Consider the following 9,020-nt stretch of genomic DNA (forward strand, 5'->3'; position numbering starts at 1 on the left):
GGTGGTTAAAGGGGACTAGTCCAGTTAACACTTGGGATGCTTTTGTTTCAGATTTAGAGGTAAGATTTGGACCCTCAGCCTATGAGGATCTTGTGGGGGAATTTACTAAGTTAAGGCAAAGTGGTATTGTGGAAGATTATCAAACCCAATTTGAAATGTTATCTAATAAAATACATGGGTTATCAGAAGAGTTTCGAATTAGTACCTTTTTAAGTGGCTTAAGGGATGATTTGAGGATCATTGTTACAATGTTTAAACCACCAACTCTGTCAGCAGCTTTCGGTCTGGCCAGATTATAGGAAGAAGAGGTGATTAGGAGAATGAAATCAAATCCAAACAGATTCCGAACTCACAAAACTCCAACCCAAATAACATACCTAAACTACTTGCACTAGCCCCTCTACTAAGATTGCCAACCCCTCAAAATAAGCCCAACCTGCAACCTCAAAACTTTAATAACTCCAGAAAAACCAGCTTTTCCATAAAAAGAGTCTCTCCTACCCAAATGCAAGAAAGAAAGGAAAAAAGATTATGTTGGTTTTGTGATGAGAAGTACCGCCCAGGTCACAAATGTAACAAACCAAAAATTTACCTTTTGGAAAGAATGGAAGGAGAGGAAGAGGAGAATGAGGAAAAAGTGAGTGAAGAAGGTACCCTGGCTGTGATAGAGACAAATGGAGAAGAAATGAGAGAATTGTTAGGGATAACCCTACACGCTATAGTTGGATCTATAGCCCCTAAGACTATGAGACTGCTTGCTGAAATTAATAACCAAAAAGTTTTGGTTTTAATTGATACAGGGAGTACTCATAGTTTTATAGATCCAAATGTAGCACGAAAGGCAAACCTGTCGAGGGAAGATAGCTACTTAACAGTACATGTGGCTAATGGTGCCACTCTTCCTTGCCTAGGTTACTGTAAGGCTGTTCCTTTGAAGTTACAAGAGTATACTTGTGTGACTAATTTGTATCTGTTGACACTTGGGGGTTGTGACCTAGTCTTGGGTATTGAATAGTTAAGAAGATTGGGATTAGTTTTATGGAATTTTTCTGACCTAACCATGAGGTTTCAATCTAAAGAAAAAGTTGTGGAGTTGCAGGGAATCCAAAGACCAGTAACAAATGTGACTGAGGAAGACAACATTGACGACCTCAAGAAGGGAACAATGAAGGGAATCTGGCTACAAATTATGGAGGGACATGCGGGAAATACCAGCCCTAATATCCCAGGAGAAGTGCAGCAAATTCTGGATAGATTTAAAGGGGTGTTTGTTGAACCAAAAGGGCTGCCACCTCCTAGGGTTTTTGATCATAAAATTGCACTGTAGGATGGCTATAAACCTACATGTGTTAGACCCTACAGGTACCCATATTATCAAAAACAGGAGATAGAGAAGCTAATGGTCGAGTTGATAAAAAATGGTAGCATACGGAGTAGCCAAAGCCCCTATTCCTCACCTGTGCTATTAGTAAGGAAATATGATGGAAGTCGGAGGATGTGCGTGGACTATCATGCTCTCAATAGGGATACCATCAAAGATAAGTATCATATTCCTAATATTGACGAGTTACTTGATGAATTAGGAGGTGCTTAAATTTTTTCAAAGTTGGATTTAAGGTTAGGATATCATTAGATAAGAATGCATCTTGATGACATCCCTAAAACTGCCTTTCGCACACATGAGGGTCATTATGAGTTTTTAGTGATGCCTTTCGGGCTTACTAATGCTTTCTTAACCTTTCAAGGGGTGATGAATGAAGTGTTTAGGCCTTATCTGAGAAAGTTTGTGCTGGTATTCTTTGACGATATTTTGATATACAACAAATCAATGCAAGATCATGTGGAACATCTCACACGGGTTTTGGAGGTCTTAGAGGCTGAACATTTTTTTGCTAAGTTGTCCAAGTGTGTTTTTGGCAGCAAGGAAGTCGAGTATTTGGGGCACCTCATTTCCAAGGAAGGAGTCAAAGCTGATCCCCAAAAATTGGTTGCTATGCAAGAATGGCCAACTCCTAAAAATCTCAAGGCATTAAGAGGTTTTTTAGGACTTATAGGATACTACAGGAAGTTTATAAAAGGATATGGAGCGATAGCAGCACCACTTACCTGTCTTCTACGAAAAAATGCTTTTTCTTGGAATGATAAGGCACAAGCAGCATTTGAGGAATTAAAAGAGGCTATGGTAAGTCCTCCTGTGCTCAGATTACCTAATTTTACTAAAATGTTTGTGGTGGAATGTGATGCTTCAGGAGAGGCAATAGGAGCAGTGCTAATACAAGAAGGGCAACCTCTAGCCTATTTCAATCAGGCTTTAAAGAGAAGAAATCTGAATCTATCCACCTATGAGAAAGAACTATTGGCCTTCGTGATGGTAGTGAGGAAATGGAGGCACTACCTACTGGGACAATCATTTAAAGTACGCACTGACTAGCAAGCACTCAAATACTTGCTGGAACAGAGGGTGGGGACTCTATCACAACAGAAATGGGTCTCTAAACTGCTAGGTTATGACTTCACAATTGAGTACAAGAAGGGGAAAGATAATATAGTGGCTGATGCACTCTCCAGAATACAATACCCCGATAAAACAAACCCATATAGTACCCAAACACAACCCCTAAACCCCGAGCAACCCGACACAACCAGCACCAATCCAACTACAAAAAACTTCATAAAAAAAACCCTCATCTACCACAATATCCAACCAAATACACAACCAACAACAAATCCAAATCCAAGCAGTTAGTATAGTCCAAGCACAGTGGATTCAAGAGTTGAAGAAAGCTTACCAATAGGACCCCATGTTGCAGCAACTTCTTAGCCAATACCATCATGGAGACCTGGACCAAACTCGTTACCAATTCCGGAATGAGCTACTCTTTTACAAGGGTAGACTCCATCTCCGATCATTGGTGTCTTGTCAATAGCAGATCCTGCATCAATTCCATAGTAGTCCATTAGGAGGCCACACGGGAGTACAGAAAACACAAGCAAGAATAAAAAATGAGTTTTACTGGCCTGGTTTGAGAAATGATGTTAGAACATTCATCAAAGAATGTGATGTTTGTCAGAGGAGAAAAGTTGAAGCCCTCCTTCCATTGGGGTTACTTCAACCTTTGCCAGTTCTTGCTAGGAACTGGGAAGACATCAGCATGGACTTTATCGAAGGACTACCTCCTTCAGTAGGCAAAATAGTGATATTTGTGGTGGTGGACAGGTTAAGTAAGTACTCTCATTTCATGGCTATTACTCATCCTTATACAGCGGTGACAGTGGCTAGAACATTTATGGAGAACATGTTCAAGTTACACGGACTACCCAAGACTATTGTTAGTGATCGAGATCCAGTGTTTACTAGCAATTTTTGGAAGGAGTTGTTTAGGTTATGTGGAACTGAATTGCTACTAAGCACAGCATACCACCCGCAAATTGATGGCCAAACTGAAGCCATGACTAAAGTGCTAGAGTGTTACCTCAGATGCTTCTCCAGTGATAGACTGAAAGACTGGGTCAGGTGGTTACCTTTAGCCGAATATTCATATAATACCTCGGAGCAAACATCAACAAAGGTGACACCTTTTGAAGCTATGTATGGTCAATCTCTCCCCAAGACGTTACCATATAAGGTAGGGTCTACATCAGTACAAGCTGTTGACGATGATATAAGGATCCGAGAGTTTATTGCTAAGTTAATCAAAGAAAATCTGCAAGAGGCACAAGCTAAGATGAAATATTTTGCAGGTAGGAAAAGGCGAATACTAGAGTTCGAAGTGGGAGAGATGGTTTACCTTCGTTTGAGGCCCTATCGGCGGATGACAGTAGCGATGCGAAGGAACCTCAAAATTGCATCACGATACTACAGTCCCTTCAAGATCATCCATAAGGATGGACAGGTAGCTTACGAGCTCAAATTACCTCCAGAATGTCAAATCTACCCGGTGTTTCACATCTCGTGCCTCAAGAGGAAGCTCGGGGAAGGAGTTCAACCTAACCCAGTTTTACCGAGTCTCACGCCCGAGGGAACTCTTACACCGAAACCTGAGAAAATTCTCCAACGAAGGTTGAAAAGAAAGAGGAACAGAGCAGGGGTCAAGGTTTTGGTGCAGTGGGCTGGATCAGAGGAGGTCGATGCTACTCGGGAAGATCTGGAAATCCTAAATCGGCGCTATCCCAACCTTGAGGACAAGGTTGCCTAATGATGGGGGTCTTTGTTATGAGTCCAGTCCCTTAGTATTCGTTGTATGTCTGAATGCTATGAAGTGTGTCGTGTTTTTTTAATTTGAAACGTGTGTCGTGAAGGGGACAGTGTAGTGGGCCAAATGATCTGGGCAGTTATCTAATTGTTGGTAGTGGGTCAGTTATTTAGTCAGTTGTACTTGGCTTATTTATATGGCCGTTCATCCATTTAATGAAAGGTAAGAAAAGTTTTTATCCAGAAATTATCAATCTGAAGGAGGCCAGGTAACCTTGAATTACCACAAATATTCTTCTAGTTCTATTCACTGATTATTATTAGTATACCATCTTCTCCAAGAATAGTACTGGATTATTTAGTAACAAGAGGGCTTTGATGATCTGGGAATTAGGGTTCGTGTTAATTTGTGGGTTTTTCAATTTCAGGTTAGATTTGAATAAATCTTGGTTTGGGATTCCATTGATGAAAAAATGATTTGGGGAAGAAATGGATTCTGGTTTGACTATGAAGAATGGGGGAAGTTTAATGTTGGAGGAAGATGAGTAGAAAAGGAATATAGATTTTAGGAAAAAGTTATTCTACCATATTGATTCCACCAGATTTTGTACAGATGACTCACAATAGAATGAGTCTCACCCAATTAAAAAATAGCCCAAATAATATAACATCCACTTACATGTACAAGGCATGTTCAAATGAATCTAGAACCATAGCATCTCTCTAGATTTTAACCTTTCGAGGAGAAATTGCTTTTGAATGTGCTGAGATTTTTCACCGGTCAATTTTTAACAGCAGTGGTGGCCCCTTATGATTTTCATCTTTTACGTGGATATTTTTGACCGACTAATTGGATGGAATTGAAATGGGTAATGGATGGTTAATTTTTTTTAAAGGTGGGTGAATAATTGATAACCCTTTATTTTTTGGTGAGCTAACAGTAACTAGTGACAAATGTTGTTTATTGGTAATTTAATTAACTCACATTTCGACATCAATTGTTAGGTAAAACATCACAGATTTAGGAAAATGTTTTGGAAAATGTTTTGCGCCTTACCAAAGATGCTCTTTACACACTTCCCATAATTAAGGAAACAAGCCAAGATTGCTAATGCAATTCGCCCAAATTTCTGATTGGTTAGTGTTTAACCAGATCCATTCAACCGGTGTGTTGTCAATCCAAGTTACAGAATGAGGCCTCAAATAGTGTTGTTTGGGGACTCAATTACAGCGCAATCTTTCAGATTAGGTGGTTGGGGGTGCTGCTCTTGCCGACACTTACACTCGCAAGGTTTCTTTATTTAAATATTTTTACTATACATTTCAAATCGGTTGATTCTTTATTCATTTTTATATGCGTAATTTGCCTGTTCGACGTTGTAGGCTGATGTGGTGGTACGTGGTTATGGTGGGTACAACACCAGGTGGGCTTTATTCTTGTTGAATCACCTCTTCCCTATGGTAATTTGTCCAAATCTTTATTTCTTTTTTTCGTATTTTTATGATTCTAGCATGTGAGAGGATATGGATTAGGAAGTGGGCAATCGTACGATTTGATTAAGTAATTTGTGCTGTAGATTGTAATTTTCAGGATAAAGAATGTCTAACTCCAATTGTAAAAATAGATGTTCTAACGTCGTAATGTAAAATACAGATTTCCTTTGGCGGTTTTGTTCAATGTTACATATTTGATTTGTGTGTTTGTTTGATGATTTGGATCCCAGGATATCTACTGATTGCTTGTTGAATTTTGCACAAATAAGTTATTTTTATTTCTGTATCATCTTTTTGTTTTGTTCCTCATCTTTTTCGTTTTTACTTTGCTGATTCTATGCACCTTAGTTTACTGAGTTTGTAGTAATTTTGTAAAGACCTTAAAGAAACCTTACTTTTTGTTAATTTTTCTTTACCTGCAGTCTAATGTTGGTTCAGTTTCTTATACTTCATTTGAATTTTTGAAGTATTAAAACTCAACGTGGGGATCTTTTCTGACTGATTGGCAGGGATCTGCAACACCTCCAGTCGCTACCACTATATTTTTTGGGGCTAATGATGCGGCTCTTTTAGGGAGAACGGGTGAAAGGCAACATGTGCCCGTTGAAGAATACAAGGAAAATCTAAGAAGAATTGTTCGACACTTAAAGGTTCAAATTTGTAATTTTTTGTGCTTAATATTCATGTGTTACTTGGTCTGAAGTTGAAGCAAAATCTTATCGCATAGTTGAATTTCCAATTATTTCGTGTACTGTTTTATTTTAACCAGCATAACGTACTCTTGATGGTCAACAAACACTTTTTCTTTTTTCTTTTCCTGCACATATGCAGTTCACTACTATGATAAATATAATAGCAGTAACAACGGCTTACTATACCAAATTTGTTGACTTTATGATCGTGAGTTGATTACTTCCATTGTGCCTTTCTGTTGAATATGTAGTGGTTTAACTCGCGCAATTTTTTTGCAGAAGTTGGGTCTTCCTTCTGATTTTTAGATATGTAATTGATTTAATGGATCTTCATGATTCTTCGCCCCGTTTGTCGTTACTATCTTTATAGTGTGCATATATGGTCATATTCTTGATTACTAGATACCTCAAGTCCTATGTTTGCATTGGTCCAAGCACCCTGTATCAATTCTAATTTTTGTAAATGATGACTGCAGAACTGTACCCCTACCATGCTAATTGTACTTATAACTCCACCTCCCATAGATGAGCTGGGGCGCCTAGAATTTGCACGGTATCAATCCTCTGCTTTTAACACTGCATCTTTTTGTGAGCGTTAATGTAAGTAAGAAAATATTTTTGTGTGTCTGAGATTTAAACCTGACTACGAACATGCACATTATTGTCTCACTTAACTTGTTGAACAATGTGGGGGAGTAAGTTATTATCCTGTTTGGTTTCTGTTTAACTGACGGCTGTGAAGGGTGAAAATCTGGTATATATTCGGAGCTCTATTAAGTTGTATTCAATTAGTCAATAATCTCCAGTAAGTAATATAATTTTCTAAGAGCCAACAACATGGCACATTCTTTTTAAAATTCAGGCAACAACATGCGATTTTCGAGAGTATTACAATAGATTTACATTAGGGTTAATTTTTTTGGAGGAAAGTAACCATTATACTTTTAGCAATATCTTTTCTTTTACTCAAGCAGATCTTTGTATGGGGACAAAGCAACCGAGTTGCCTGAAAGGACAAATGAAATGGCTGCAGTTTATGCGAAGCAGTGTGTCGAATTAGCTGAAGAACTTGGTCTTCCTTCAATCAATCTGTGGTCCAAGATGCAGAAAACCGAGGGTTGGCAGAAGAAGTTCTTGAGGTTTGTTATTTTATTTACTAGTGACAGAGTTTCTTAATGTTTCTGGGATGGGAGCGAGAAGCAGGCTTGTGCAGTAGCACATGCTCTCTACCTATACCCTTCATCTCTCCATGAAAAGTTATTTTGAATAATATGATTCATGTTTGGCTAAGCTTAAAGTATCTTACTGCCTTGAAATATTTTTAAATAACTTTATTTTTTCTTACTTCTATATTAGAAAAGTTACTTTTGGAAGTAACCCTTAAATTACTCTCAAAATAAGAACTTATTTTCAACTTTAACTATAAATAAACTTGTTAAGCTTAGCCAAACATGCTCCTAGCTCCAAGGAGAGGGACTGAACTCATTGATGTTGATTTTGTGCACCAGTCAATCAGTGGGGAGGACTCAGCATTGAGTATCTTACACTGAGTTAAAATCACAGAATTAGCTACTTCAAAAACACATAAAACACAATTAATCTGGATTACTTCTTAGTAACCAAGTTATGATTAATCTTTCAGTTTATCTCAACGAGCACTAGAATTACTGAAACTCGAAACTTTATTTTAAATTTTAATCATGTTTTCTGTTTACAGCGATGGCTTGCACCTGACAGCAGAAGGTAATGCAATCGTCTATGAAGAAGTTGTGAAAGTTTTTAGTGAAGCGGGGCTTTCAGCCCCAAATATGCCATATGATTTCCCCCATCATTCAGAAATTGACGGGAAAAATCCTGAAAAGGCTTTCCAGAATTTATAATGCAGTTCTGTCATGCATTTCTCTTTATTAAAACTATCAGAATACATTCGTATTCTTTTCATCCAAGGAAATGCAAATGCATAGATCTTATGCATTGTGTTATACATTATATCTTGCTTTCTATATGATTGGGTGTCTGGGACTGCCTTGAATTCCAATTGCTACTTCATGCTAGAGTGAGTTGGGTAGTTGGCCTGTGGTCGCTCAATCACTTTCTTGTTATAATATTTGTGTCATGATGAGATATAAACAAAGGTAGAGAATATATTATGGTCAAAACGAGCCCTTGAAGAGAACCGATGTTTGTTGATTGATTAATTATGTACAAGTGACGGATATTTACTTAAAAGTAAGAAAATCGTAAATTACTTAAAAAAGTAACTTTTACATCTTTTGTAGATGTGAGTTCGTGAAGCCACGTGGATAAGAACGTGCAGAAGTATTATTTGCTATTATAAGAAATGAGTGGTGGATAAGTGATTAAAATTTGTGGATAAAAAAATGACTTGAGTACTTATAATCATGAGCCAAATATAGGCTGTCAACTAGTAGAAAATGCTAATTATTAACATCCAGGAAAAGAACATGCAAGGAAAAGGAATTACCAAAACGGTTCCTAAAATACAACCAATGTTCTACCCTTAACAAAACTAGTAAAAATAAAAAAAATTTCAATATCACGATCTTCAAGCTCTCTTCGGCTTTGGCTTAATACGCTTTACTCTCGAATGTGGAAACACACCAACAAGGGCAACTCCAGTT

At 37.9% G+C, this 9,020-nt stretch overlaps 1 pseudogene; it reads left to right on the top strand.

Moving 5' to 3' along the window:
* The first annotated feature begins 5,183 nt into the window (after window positions 1–5,183).
* Window positions 5,184–8,367, top strand: LOC111409517 (annotated as a pseudogene).
* Window positions 8,368–9,020: the final 653 nt, after the last annotated feature.

The sequence above is a fragment of the Olea europaea genome, chromosome 1, assembly GCF_002742605.1.
Source record: "Olea europaea var. sylvestris chromosome 1, O_europaea_v1, whole genome shotgun sequence".
NCBI classification, from domain to species: Eukaryota; Viridiplantae; Streptophyta; class Magnoliopsida; order Lamiales; family Oleaceae; genus Olea; species Olea europaea.